At 48.3% G+C, this 15,066-nt stretch overlaps 1 protein-coding gene across 1 annotated transcript in view; it reads right to left on the reverse strand.

Moving 5' to 3' along the window:
- SETD5 (SET domain containing 5) overlaps positions 1-5,154 on the reverse strand; it is a 58,857-nt gene extending 53,703 nt beyond the window's left edge. The window contains 2 exon segments of the mRNA XM_006036623.3: positions 1,366-1,475; positions 4,588-5,154. The gene's annotated coding sequence lies outside the window, so the exon portion shown is untranslated.
- Between the last annotated feature and the right edge of the window lie 9,912 nt (positions 5,155-15,066).

Consider the following 15,066-nt stretch of genomic DNA (forward strand, 5'->3'; position numbering starts at 1 on the left):
CTGTGACTCGACCACACCAGGATCCACTCCTCCTTCCCAGAATTATTTGCCATGTCTGCAGTGGAACATGTGGATCCCAGACTGGTCTCCACAGCTGGCTCTGGACTCATCATCGAGTCCCCTATTTACTGGAAGCCTGTCCTACTTGTATTGAGGGACTGCCGATGACACAGTAGTACTCGTGTACTGCAGCAGAGCCTATCAGCCCCAGTAACTAACCAGGACCCCCCTGCTCTGGGTACAGTATAGGTCATAAAGACCATTTCCTGCCCCAAGTCATCAGATCTCACTCACAGACCAGCAAATCTACCCGTAGACAGCTGGCACTGCAGCCTACCAGACAGGCAGATATTCACAGCAATAGGGAAGCAGCTGTGGCAGCAGCATGCTCTTGCTGCAGCCCTTTGCAAGCTGATCCTGCCTGGCGTCTCCAGGAAACAGAGGTGCGCGGGGCAGATGGAAACGACTCGCGCGCCTGTTTCTAGGTGAGGCCAGCCTGAGCAGCGGCTGCAGGAGAACGCCCCACCTGCCACCTTCCAGTAAGCAGGCAGGCACGCGGCTTCTGCTGCCGCACTGCCTGGTCAGCTCTGACATGCTTCATGAAGGAGGTGGTGCACAGGCCAGTTCTACCTAGTGCAGCGGCATCCCTGCTGAGAACCACTGGGCTATGAGAAATCCTTCCCTGCGCAGGCTGGGCCTCGACCTTTGCCCTGCGCTGCTGTACATGGGCACTGCAATACATGTTACAGAGCTCAAGCTTAATTAGGGCACTGAGCACAGAGGTGAAAATGTTAACCTTAAGACATCCCTACCTCGTTTAAAATAGCAGCCTGCTCGGAACGTAACGCAATTTCCTAGCTCATGTAGTCAAGCCAGAGCCTCTAGTCCTCAGCATGTCTCGAAGCAACAAGGCTCATCAACTAATACAGCTAGCATGAGATCATGCCAAAGTCAGCCTAATAAATCAGCTCAGTTAAGTTTGTGCATGCTCAGGGGGCCACGTATTTACAAGTAGCTGAAATCAAGTTAGATTCACTTGGAAAATGACTGAAACCTCCACAGTTACCCCCATTATTCTAAATGGATTTAACCAGATGTAAGCTGTTTTAAAATATATCCACACCTGGGTTCCCACCAGTTCAACTAGATCAATTAAAAATACTTTTCAGTTAAATCAGTGCAAACTGAACGTGTGGATGAGGCCTATGTCCTAGGGACTGCCTCACCTCTAGGACTGTAACTGTGCGTATGAACTAGAAACTGATGGGAAAATGGAACTATCAATCCCAAAGTAGGAAAACACACTCAACCACTGGCCTAAGACTCTGGAATTCATTCACAGAGATAATGCGAATGACCACAAACCTTAGCATCTCCTAGAGCAGTTATTAAGATGCAGAAAATCTCCCCCAATCTGGGAACATGAAAACTCAGTGTGTACATTTCAGCAAGGATGTCAGGTAGTATGCAGAGGACTGAAAAACAGAAAAAAGGTATTAACGGCTTCTAGCGTGGGAGGGTAAGATTGTGATTTGTAAAAATAAATCTTGCCAGACAAATTCTATTACATTTTTGATAGTATTGTAAAAGCCAGAGGATGAAGGGAAAGCCATAGCTGTTAGCTTATTTGGATTTTTTTAAAGCATCTGACGCTGTGTCATGAAACTGAATTCATACTGGATTGAAACTGACTGAAGGCCTGTGAACAAAAAGAGTTCCAGAAATGAATATATACTACATGGGGAAGGAAGGGAACACTGGGTGTTGTAGGAGCCAGTTGCTGGCCAAGTCATCTTTGAAAATCTAAATGAAGGGAGCAAACAGTTAATGCAGATAACTAATGATAGTAACTTCTAATTCTTTGCAATTAAAGCCAAACAATGTGGGTTTATGGAAAATAGATTTTGTCAAACGTGCTTAAGATCTTTTTTAATGAGATTATCAGTTTGGTTTATAAAGAGAAAGATGTTAATGTGACAGACTTCTGCAAGGCATTTGACTCAGTATCATGCTACATTTTGATTAAGCAACTAAAAGGATAAAAAATGAACATGGTATACATTAAATGAATTAAAAACTAGCAAAGTGGCAAGGTCTCAAAATGCAGCCATACAGAGGGAATCAGAGCATATGCATATCTAGTAATGCCTAGAATTGCTGCTAGAATTGTTTATCAGCTCCGTGCTAGTTAACATTTTCATCAAACATACGGAAGAAAACAAAATCGTTGCTGACAACTTACCGATAAGACAAAAACTGGGGGACAGATAAATAATCAAGGCAACAGACCACCGACACAGACAGTTCTGGACTGCTCAGTAACCTGAGCCCAAGTGAACAATACATTTTTAATATGGTGACATATAGCCACATCTAGGTTACAGTCTGAAGAACTACCATCGAAAGCAGCAACTCTGAAGATCTACGGGGCATGGAGGACAGGGAGCCGATCCTATGCTTCCAGCGAGAGGCTGCAGCCAACTGGGCTGGCATAACCACTGGAGACACAAACAGAGATTAATGACTAGGAGAACGGGGGCTTTACCTCTGCACTGTGCACTGGTACAACCACTACTGGTACGCTGCATCCGCTCCTTGAGGCTGTTAATATCTGGGGAAGGACTCACAGGAGCCATGATGATAATTCAAGAATCAGAGAGACTGAAGGAGCTCATTTGGTTTCGCTTAACAAGACAGGTTACGAAATTAGCTTAATGTGTAAGTATCCGCACAAGGAACAGATATTGCTCGGGCTTTTCAGTCTAGTAGACAAAGGCATTAAAATGTCCAGTGGCTTCAATGGCAGAATGTTGAAACTGCACCCATTCTTGGGGTGGAAAGATGAACAAATGATACCAGGTTCGGGGTGGAGGAGTAGCCATGCAACAGTAAATATTTTACAGGCCTGCTCTATCCCGCGGTAAATAGAAGCTAGAGCACGGGATGTAGTGGATGTAGAGACAGTTATATTTACAGCTGTTTTCACTCTGTGTAACGGGCCACTTTGCTCACACTAGAAGTCAGGTATAAATCGGATGGGGTTGCAGTGGAAACTTTTAAAGTGAGATTGGATTTTTTTTTTGTTTTGTTTTACACCTCTGCTCTAGTCCACATAGGAATTATTCTGAGGAGACCCTATGGTTGATGTTGTGCAGTCGATTAAATTAGATGAGCACAATGGCTCCTTCTGGATTTATCATCTGTGAATAACTGGGGAGGGGCTGCTTACACCCTTAAAATAAGAAGTAACTAAGACTTTATAATAGAAAGGAATCTAGAGCAGGGTGCCGTGGCATCTTGGGGCTCCTTAGGATCCTTTCGGTGGCACTGCAGAGAGCAGGTGTGCAAACATGATTGACAAGATAACCCAGAGGTTTCAAATAGGAATCTGTAGTGTTCTGACCTGTTGTGGCTGTTCTGAGTTCTTTGGAAAAAGAGAATTGCTCTATTATTTTTCTGTATTAAAAAAAACCAAACAGTGAAAAATAAGAGTTGGCATTTTCCAAGGGTGCCTCAAGCCTATGAACAGGTGCCTTCAGTCTAAAAAGGCTGAGAACCACCTGACCTGTTGTGGCTGTTCTGAGTTCTTTGGAAAAAGAGAATTGCTCTATTATTTTTCTGTATTAAAAAAAACCAAACAGTGAAAAATAAGAGTTGGCATTTTCCAAGGGTGCCTCAAGCCTATGAACAGGTGCCTTCAGTCTAAAAAGGCTGAGAACCACTGATCTCGAGGTTGGACGCATGAAAATAAGAGAGACAACTTGGAAAAAGGCAGCTACTACTTCCACATTATTTTCCCCCACAGCATACATTCTGCTCAGGAGAGAGAAACCCGAGATGAAGGAACGCTAAGAGACTAAGGAATCGTAGATGGAGACACCAAATTACCAACAGCACAGATCTGCTTCCAGAGAGGTGGGCAAGCTGTTATGGGCAGGGTGAAGGCCACGAGTGTGCCCCGCCAGGGCAGTCTCAACCAAAAAAATGACACAGGGTCCTTGCCCTCCCTTCTTCCCTGCCAATCAGACAGGAGTTTGATACCTGGCTCTGTAGCGAAACACCCCGATATAGCGCTGGGACGCATGCAAAAGCCGTGTCACAAAGCAGGGAGGCAAGAATCCTTCCATGCACAGCTCTGAAGCGAGCCCAGCTGGAGTGCTGCACCCAGGCCTGGGCACCTCAAGGTTGATCCCGAACACCTGGGGAAAGATGGAGAAGTGCCACCCAAGCTGATTAACTGCACAGCCACTGCAAGGCCCTCGCCCTCCGCATTGCTTTCAACTTCTGCACGGTATCCAGATTACAGTGTCTTCTGCACAAAAGACCTGCCTTCCACCTGTCCTGAAAAGCACTCTGTACACTTTTGGACAGTGCGTAAGAGCAACAAAAATAAGCTAGAAGGAAATATCAAGATGTTGAACATACAGAACTGTGAAACCCGTAACAAAGAAGTGTTCAGGCAAACGGTACCAGTGTAAAGGGGAGGCAAGGAGATTCTTAGCTCAGGCCAGAATTGTTACCGTGTTTTTATCACTCTGAGTGAGCAGGGACAGGACGAGAATTGGTACAAATCAAGGGAGCTCTCACAGTAAGATGGTGTTGAGAGGACATGGGCTTGGACACGTGGATACTTGCTAGCACGTCATAATGTCACTCCTCCACGCAGGCTGGTGAAGCGCAACTCTTGTTCTGTCTACGAAGGACAAACACAAAAGTGAAGAAACTCATTCGGACCCACACGGCTAATTAGGAGGCTGAGACACGGTTACAGACACTTGACCCACTCCTGTGCTAAAGCCGGGGGATTATACTGCCGCCTCCTCCGAGCACAAATCACATAGTCGCCAAAGGGACGCGACAGAGTGGTCAACTGCCAGACACATTTAAGAAAGGTCTTTTCAACTTGGAAGTCAGTTAAAAGTAGTTTCAGGAGCCACATCTGCCAGCACGCCTCTGTCAATCTACATGTCCCTGTGTTTGCAGGGGAGTGTCTGTGCTCTTGCTGAAAGACCCCCCTAACTAGAGGGAAAACTGACTGACCATGCGAGCAAAACTGACTACGGGCCCAAGTGTGCACAACGTATTATCAAATGCCCAGGGTAGACGAACTGCCAAAAGCCCAACCAAACCAAAAACAACTCTCTCTTCTTTTAGGCCTAGGAATACTGAATGGGGGGCAACAGTAGGAAAAAGCATTTTCCAGTCGGAGGTATAAACTAGTACGCCTCCCTTCTCTATAGTTCTGTCCTTTTTTCTTCCCAGAAGGATGGAATAAAACCACCAGATGCTTCAATGAGTCACAAGAGCAAGACAACGCAGATTTAAAATATTTTGGTATTATTCTAAAGCTAAGACCAAGCTAAGGGTTAAATTTGTGAAGAGGCTTGCCTGCAGGGGAAAGTCACCCCGGTGTAACAGAAGGTGTGAAATTAAACTGACGTGGCTATACTGGTTTAACTCCTCATGTGGACGTGCCTATTCTGCCACGAAACCGCTGCTTTGGGGCTAGTTCAGCAACACTCAGCCTGGTCTGGCTTAAGACACATATGAACAGTCAGTGGTAACCAAAGAGCCAGAACAAAAAAGCATTTTTATAGCTTACTAAATGTGTGTATGGGCTTGTTCTAAACAACTGATAATAAAAGGCCAAGTTTTATTGACACTGTTTGATAAAACGCAGTGCCTGCAATTAGAGAGCAGGGAATGCAGGAGAAATGCTCTCGTAGCATTCCCTGGAAAGAGCCGCCAGCGACAAGCTGAAGGACCACTTGTGGCTCAGGAGCCACGGCCCGAGTAGCACTGGTTTAGCTTAGGGTGTCTGAAAAACCACGTCACCGCTGTTGAGTACAAGGGTGTTCACATGGGAGGCCTGCACCGGTATGACTGGTACGACTTTCCTGTAGAGACAAGCCCTACGTTAGAAAGACTGCCGGGCAAAAGAGAACGTGGAGCTGCAGGAGGAAAGCCTGGTGCAGCCACGGCATGGCAAATCTTTCAGGAGAGAAAGAAAAGCAAACAAAACCCCTCTGCCACTTGTAAGCAGAGGGAAACAGCTAGAGAAGGCAATAGCCAGGACGCAATTCAAACTTTAGCAGCATTACGATTCCCAGGAGAGCCCAAGCAGCAGTCCGCGCAGAGTTGCAGGAAGCTGCTGACCACAGAACCAGGATCGGCAGAATTCACCGGCTCCGAACACCCCAGAAGCTGCCGCGGGGAAGGCCGAGAAGGGTTTCCCTGCAAGGGCTCCGGACAGCCAGACTGGCGGCGTGCCCTTTATAGGCCTATTTCCGGCCCCCACGTGACAGCCACTCCCCGCAAGGGCAAACAAAACCGCGCGGGAGCCGATTCCAGCAGGGCTCAAAGCAGACATTGCATCAGCCAGGTGTGCAGGAAGCAGCTGGGAGAAGGCAGCTGACTTGGTGAGACGCTCTCAGAACAAGTCTGTCTCAGGAATCCTGCGGAAAGGCCGGCAGGAAGGGGAGAGATACTCCAGAGACAGAATAAGCTTCATCTGCTTCAGAAAGGCTTTGTGCTCGGGCTCCGGACCTGGCCATTCTCCCAGAGATGATGCAACCCTGGGAACAAGGTCTGCGCCAGAGCTATTCACAGCCCATGCAGATGGCAACACAGATGAGGATCTGATCACAACGCTCTGAAGCCAAGGCCCGGCCCGGCCCGCACCCCGGCTCGACTGCAGGGATCCCCGGGTCAGCCGCCTCTCGCTTCTGAGCACTGCTCGAGAGACAAAGAGGGATCACGTCATAGGGAGAGGAGCGCAAAGTCCTCCCGCCACGCTGGAGCGCCCCGAGACGCAGCCTGGGGGCAGACGGGGCCAAACGCAGCTACTCCGCAAATCGGGAAAGCCAAACTCCGGATCTCCCTGTAGCCACTTTCCTGCCAGCGCAAGTCTGAACTCCCCAAACACGTAGAACAGCTCTGCTGCCGGGGAGTGCCCGCCCCACGCTCAGAAACCAGGAAACCATGCAGAGCCGCGCAGGGAACCATGGCAACACAACACAGTGCGGCAATTATGGAGCGGCGGCAGCCACTCCAAAGTTACAGCTCCGTCTCGCTTTCCATTAGCAGCCGGAGCTGACCCTCCCCCACCCAGAGCATCTGGAAATGGCCGGTCCGCAGGAGCCTGTGTGGTCTGCGGCCCGCAGCTCCACCATTTGTCAGCAAGAGGAGAGCTTATTAAAACAAACCTTTCCAAAACCCCCCAATAATGAGAAATAGATGTTGATCTCTGCTACGCTCAGACCTTTCTGCTGCGTCCCAACTTCTCCAAGACCTCTCCAGCGGGGCCAGCCGAGACGCCCTGGCACGCTGCAGGGCGCAGCAATGACGACAAACGTTCGGGAGCACATCGCAGACGTCTGCAATGGCCTAGAAATGACAGCAACCAGTGAACTTCTCCTGGGTAGCAAGTCTTGGCGAGACCCTCCAGCATGCTGCCAGGCTTCACAAAGTTCAGATCCTTGCAGTGCCCTGGCACATCCCCGCTTCGCGAAGATCCTATGACAGACCTCCATGACCTGCTTTCCCAGACACGGGCGACACCGAAGCACTTCCAGCCACTTCCTACACTTAGGGCAACACAGCTGGGAAAGCGCATTATGCATTTGCTAGTCACAAGACCAAACCCACACATCACAAGCCAAAAAAACGGGGGAGAGGCCGTCACGACAGCCCTGGGAACGCTGCTGTGGTGAACCCGGCCCGCTGGCACTGCTGCAGGCCACAATCCCCCCGGGCTGACCCCAGGCCCCGGACCTTCACCTCGCCGGCAGCACACCTGCCCGGGCTGCTGGAATGCAAGCGCTCTGCTTCCTCTCTTCCTCCCCCACTTTGTCCTGTGAAACCAGAGGCTTTCTGCTGCTCCATCCTTGCCTCAGTTTCCTGGCTAGTCAGTCTCCTCCAAGCCATCCCAGCCCTTTTCTGGGTTGCTCTTTGGGAATACCTCCCGCACATTGACACAGGGAAGGCTGTTAGCAGCAGGGGCTACATCAGGCAAGGAAGGTGTTGCCATGCACAGGTTCCAGCGCTGCTCCTCAAGTGCCCTAGCCCAGGGGTAGGAAACCCCAGGAATGGGCAGACGGCAGGGAAGGGGCCAGGGCTGTGCTGCTGCGACAAGGATCGGGCCCCTCGCAAGGGCTCCCCGATGCCCTCCCCTGGCATGCCAACTTCTTACAAGTTGAGGTTGCGGGTGTTTTTGGCACTGCCCCAAAACGGTGCTGACCCCTGATCCAGTCTTTGATTTCTTCTACCCCCACATACTCTAGAAACGCCTTCAGCAGCGGAGCAAGGAAACTCCGTTTCTAAACAATGCCTTTCCTACAGAAGCAACAACTAAGATTTTCCAAGGAAGGTTCAATGTGCAAATTACAGCTTCCTTCTGCAGAATCCCACCTTCGTCAGAGGACAATTACTGGAGTCCTTCCCTTCCTCACTTCCTAGCCGAGGAGCCAGCACCGACTAAGCACCACAAAGCAACGGTGCGCATCACTCAAGTGCTCCAAAGCCGACAGAATCAGACCCTCACGCACTTGGAGTAAGGCTGGAGCCATCACACATTCCCCAATTACTGAACTTTTCAGGTCCACAGGCGAGAGGCCTTCCTCCCGCAGACCTCGGACGAATCTACGGCAGTCAAGACGGAAACCAGGCAGGAAGACGGATGAGGGCAAAGCAGGGAGGCCTGCCAGTTAGCCAACACCAAAAATGACAAAGGGGAAAGAACAGGGGAGTCCTGAGAGGAGAAAGAACGGCTGCAAGAGGTAACCGCTCCACAGAGCTACACAAGAACGCCGCAGATGCTCAGAGGCACTTGAGGCCGAGGCAGCCTGCAAAGCATAGATACTCAGTCGACATCGGGCCAAACAGCAGGTAAAGGGGTGATGAGCGTGGAAAGTGCAGGTATGGCCTGTACAAGTCTGCAAATGGAGCCCATAGGGAAGCATAAGGCAAAGGAGCACGCAGACTCCAAAGCTCTGCAGGAAACTGCTGCCCGAAAGCCAGGGAGACGCCACCAAACAGTTCTGCGTGCAGCAGAAACCCTGCCTTTGCACAGGTCTTCGGCATTGGGTCAAATACAAGAAAATTCACAGGCAAGAAAAAACCTGTTCAACTGAATTAAGGCTCAAAGAAGACATTAGAGTAACTTAAGGGTAGCCCTGTTTGCGGGAGCTCTGTAGCTATAAAATCAGTGCTGGAAAATCAGAAAATTCACAGCTGAGGTTAAAATCAAAAGAAACCCCAACTTGTGAGACTACAGACATAACTGTGTCTACCATTCATGCCAATTTTGAGATATGTTCTTTTTCATATCTGACTTTTATACATCGTTGAAAGAAGTCTACAAGCTCTTACCGTGGACACTAAGAAATTGGAAAAGCTGCCGCATGAATACAATGGCTGTTTCACAGACAGGCCTCTCTCACCTGCCCGGGGGGCTCAGAACAGCTTAAATGGCCAGAGGACAAAGCGTGTCGCTTCTGGATGGAGGTTTGAGATGCTCATTTGAAAAGGGGCTGGGTTTACAGCTGGTTTCATACACAGATGAATTAATAAAGATATGACTTGACTTCTCTTACTTCAGTTTCCATCCACAGGATCTTATTGCATCTTTGTCAGCAAAGCTAAAAACCCCTCACACGTGGAAGAGTTGGCTGACTGCAACTGCCTGCACACCAAAGTCAAGGCACCTCTCATCCTTCCCTGCAAGAAGATGAATAAATTGAGCTCCTTAAGCCCTAAGGCTTCCCAGCTTCTGGATCACTTTTGCAGCCCTCTTTGAACTCTCTCCAGTGTTTCCACATCTGTCTTGGGGATGGGCACACAAACACATTACAGCGAGGGGCTTTACAGCACACCGGCTGCTCCATGGTAACTGCCAGTGTGCACACTCCTACTGATGCTGTGTGCGGAGGCCAGATCATCCCCTTTCCACTCGATATTCCCCTTCTACGTATCCAACAATTGCATTAGCTCTTTTAGCCAAAGCACTGAACCAAGCGCTGGCACTGGGGTGGTCATCTCCAACCATCCTCAAGTGCTTCCCTGAATTACTGCCTTCCAGGACAGTGCCTCCCATTCTTTGTTCCCAGATGTGTTACTTGCTTGGCATCTGGATAAATTAATACACATTTTGTGGGATTGTGACCATTTAACTAGGCAACTGAGAGTCTTCTTTAGCTGTAATCTGCATTATTAGTCCTCTCATCTGTCATCTGCAAACTATCCCAGCAAAGATTTTATATCTTTTAGACTCCTGATAAAAAAAGATATTGAGCAAAACTGGTTTAAGAATAAATCCATTGAGAAACTGCATCTTTCCATAACCTCTGAGCCAGGCCCACCCTCCGTGCTCACAAACACAGATACTGTAGTCCTTGGTTGATGATGAGATTAACATTTATTACGGGTTTTGAGGTTTGTTCAGAAACTTCAATTTATTCTCAGTGCATTGTCTTCATTCTGAGTTCTTTTTGTTTAGGTCATCTTAACTGTGCATTTCCATTTCCAGAGAATACTGGACTTCATAGATTTAACCATCAACTCTGAATTTATTACGTATTTATCTACAGTATTCATAAGTTTTACTTTATGATTCCAAGCAGTTCAAGTATTTTAAAAAAGAGCTCTTTCTCCCCCTTTGCTCCCATCATCCTGTAGCAGGAGTGGACTTGATGATGGGACAGAGACAGATGCAAATGACACTTACTCAGGGAAAGCCCAAGTGAAAAAGAGATCTGCATTCAATTGTGAAAGCAGAGGGGCCTTTCAGCCTTTATGCATCCAGTCATAACAGTTCTTTATGTGGGAATTCCCGGACTCCTGGTGCACAGCACCGCAATAGCAATATAATAGGGAAGGAGGGACTATAGGAACTTATGCATTTGACAGGGGGCCAGGCCCATCTCACAGGCTGCCCAGGCCTTGACAACAGCTGGAAGCCTCTCCTACAAGAGCACATGGACCAGGGTCCAAAGCCAGAGGCATGACATGAGAAGTCGAGACTGGCAGCGTCACGGACACTGTGTACTCAGAAGTAAGACTCCGCTCCTAGGGAGACAAGTTGCCTGTTACCACTTCATGCAGGCAGGTTTCACCAGAGAGTTATTCCCTATATTCAGGAAGGAGACACATGGCGGTTTGGATTATGAGAGGTCTGCACACAGAGAAGAAAATGACCACATTACAACTAGTAGGAGAAAAGGGCATTCTAGAAAAGGGCCACCAGCTCCTTCCTCCCTGAATCCTCTGTGCCAGCATTTTTTAAGTTTACAGTTTCCCCTTCCCTTTTCTGATGCATCCCCCAAACAGGGCCTAGATAACAAGTTCCAAGTACACATCACCTTCCCACTGCATTCACCTCCCCATTGGGGGAAAAGAAGTCTCAAGACCCTAGTCAGCCTGTGTAATCTTGCCAGACAGGAGAGGGCTTTCTAAAACAGGGGCCAGTCACTAGGGAATTTTGATTACTAAATAATGCCATTATTCTACTGTGACAATGCTTCATGAGCTGGAATTTCCTACAAACTTGCTCATGGCAGTTTCGTACCTAATGCATGCAAGTACAAATAACAGCTCTTGGCCTCTGTACAGGGCACTCCCACCTGGCCAGTGTGGCTGTGATGGCAGTGCCCATACTGTGGCACCACGCACCCCTGCTACAGCCTCTTCTCTTGATGCAAGCCATTTGTGCCTTTCCCCCCCCCAACAACACATTGCCATCACTTTTGGACTGCACATGGAGGCCACTTACTGGCTTGCTCCCATCTTTCCTGAAGACTTTGACAATAACAGAAATGCTTCAAAGGCTGTACTGGCTCTCTCAGGTTTATAGAGAAATGAGTCACGCCAACAAGTACCTGGGAAAATGGATGAGGTACATCAGAATGGCACCGTGGAGTTGCAAGGATTCATTTCTTGGCCTGTTTAGCTCCAACCCCCCAACATGAACCAACTTATGGGCTCTCACTGAAAGAAAGTAGCTTCGCCAGAGGACCATGATCTGACCTGCCAGTCATAGCCCTGGGTCCCAAGCTTCTGTATCAAAGGTCATTTATCGTGATGATTTCCATGTCAAGAGCCCCTATTCAAGAGCCCCTTTCCTTTCTCTGTGTCAGCTCTGCAGTAGAGAGCAGATCAGGCTGGCAGATGTGAGTTAAAGAAAAAAGAGGCTCACAGTAGGGTATTTTGGGGAATAGCTCCTTCTCTCTGTAATGCAATCCTGTGTCTCAGCCTTCCTAAGGCCACGCACCAATTCCTCCATTCATTTTTATGATGGTTGATGCGGACCATCATCGCCACATTTTTTTAAACCTTTCTGTACATTCCAACTGATAGAGGAAGGGCTTTCAATTAAAATGTAATCAAGGACCATCCTCACCAAGAGGCTGGATCCCATTCCAGCTGCTGGCACCTCCGTTCTCAAATCTCCAGCGCTCATTACACACCTGTGTTGTGCCCAAAGCATTTTGGGAATGCAACTCAAAAAGCGACAACCACTGCCTCCTCTAACAGTGACAACAAATGACATTTCACAGATGCACAGAAAGGCTACTATCAACCTGAAGTCTTTACATCTGGAAGTCTCACATCCGCCACGGTTAAAACATCTAGGATTATCATAGGATTATCAAGTTAAAGGAAAAACTACTTCTGTTTTTCTAGCATTTCCTTTGCGCGTTTGATGACATTCTGTGACAGGGATAGTTTCATTGCTGCCCTGCAACTCGATCAGCATCTCCCTTGCGAAAAACACCATTATACACTGCTGAGAGAAGAAAATGAAATGAGAAAGTGTCCTTACTATTCAGTGGAATCTGTCACTGAGGGCCACTGGCAAGCTGAAGAAAGAGCCCTAGGCTCAATTATTGCATGTCAAGATCTGCATTATCCCAGCACTTAAACTCTGCAATCACTCACACTACAGAGAAAAAACCTAACATGAAACCAAGTAAGCTGGGCCCTCAGCCTCAGATGTCATCCCGTGATGCAGTGCATGCTAACAACAGGCCCTTTATAGTGAGACGCTCCAACTTATGGCGAGCTGGCAAGCTGCAGCCGTGACCCAGGTCTGAGCAAACACTGGACTAACGTACTGTAACAAGTTAACTTGGGGCTCTTAACAGAACTGCAGCAATTAAACATTCCCCATCAAAATCAATCAAGGGCCTTTTCCAATGCGAACAGGTGATACTGCATGCTTCACATTCGCTGTTATAATGCAAGTGCATTTAGAAGCTTTGCACACCATCTCAAAGCTGTAAATAACTGAATTCCAGCCCAAGAACAGCCAAAGTGCTTCCAGAGTTCAGCTATTCAGCCAAAAAGCTATATCCTGCTATAAAAGACTGCAAATCCCAGCATGCAATGAGACCGAGATGCCTGTATGGAGCATTACATGCTGGGAGCTGTGGCCTACATAGGGCACCCCTCCATCTTAAACTTGAGCAGCTACAACCCACTGCATTACACAAATTAGACTTGGGTCCAGACACATTTCTAATGCAACTCCCTTTGGCTGGATCAGGCTAGAAGATCCCTCCTCCTGCAGCCAAATCGATTCTGCGTACACATCCTTTCTGGCACAGCTACCTAAATGCTACGAGTCTGCACTCTTGCTATTTAATTTCTAGGCAGAACTTTTGATTGTGAGATTGCTGGACAGTCTCAGCCATTCATTCAGCTTTCTACAGCATTTAGATACTACACAAGCAAGTCCACTGGGAGAGGCACTAGCATGGAGGGGATCCGCTCATTACTAAGAAAGAATGTATAATGCCTCGCAAAAATATATTTTATCCGTCTATTGATAAGCAGATCATGTGGTGGCAGTGTAATATAACAACTGATATTTCGTAATACATTTTCTAGGAGTAATGCAACATCATTACAACTTCCTACTATCAGATATTTTCTGAGAAATGGACAGAAACTGCTTTGTATATGCAGATTATGTGGTGTGACTGGGATGCATAAATTAGTAAATCTGGGTACTTACCTTCCTTAAGGATATATTTAAAAAAAATAAAAGATTGCTTGCTACGTTGAAACGATTTATATGCAACCGTATCACCCCACCACCGAAAGGTGCCAGTGGAGACTGGGGCTCCAGTGAACAGGATATGCCCATTTATGAATATGTATCTAGACAGTGTAAAAGCTCCAATTAGCTTACAATGTCAACAGACAAGCAGGGAGAAAGGAAGTCCCCATGTCTGTAAAAGGAGAAGTAAGGGCTGGCCTACAAGGGGCAGGGAGCGCACAGCAAGCAGAAGCACAGATTTACGCCAGCTCCCCTCCCAGACACGCTCATCGCAGTAACTTGCTCCTCTCTGAAGCCACATCACCTTTCAGCCTTGCCTGCCAGCAAAACGAGGAGCACATCCACACCCACAGTGCTTCTCCCATGGCCACACCCACCTTTCCCTAGCAGAATTAAATCACCTCTGCCAGGCAGCACCCAGCACTAGCAGAGGCATGGGGAGACAAGTCTGTGCCTTCCGCTGGTGGCTGCAGGGCCTTCCGCAGGCAAGGCCTTCCCAGCATGCAGGGAGCTAGCTGCAGAGCGCAGCTGCCACAGCCAGGGGGGCGCGTGCATGTGCGTGCTCTCCGGCCCTGGCAGCAGAGACAGGAAGTGAGGCCCTAGCATGCACCGAGAGCTCCGATGGGAAGCTAGTGAGTAAACAGTCCACTGTAAATTCACGCCCTGGCTTATTGCACACTAACTTCCCTGTGCAGACAAGCCCTGAGACGCAGAGTAAGTGAACTGCCCAACATCAGACATGGAGTCCCTGGGAGCACTGACCCTGAGCCGCTTCAGTCCTAACACAGGGCTAGCCTGCTCTCTGCCCGCCCTTATATCCATTAATTCTATGATGAGAGCTTGGACTAGGAGCAGAAGTCAGGGAATCCAACCACAGCCTACTCCTATACATCCCAGCTTAACAGGATTTGAACTCAGTACCTTCAAAAGAAAAGGAAGACACTTATCACCTTAGTAATGCCTTGGGCTAAAGGCCATGAAGATTAAAGATGTTAGACCCTGGAGAGCTC

The sequence above is a fragment of the Alligator sinensis genome, unplaced genomic scaffold (assembly GCF_000455745.1).
Source record: "Alligator sinensis unplaced genomic scaffold, ASM45574v1 scaffold469_2, whole genome shotgun sequence".
NCBI lineage: Eukaryota > Metazoa > Chordata > Crocodylia > Alligatoridae > Alligator > Alligator sinensis.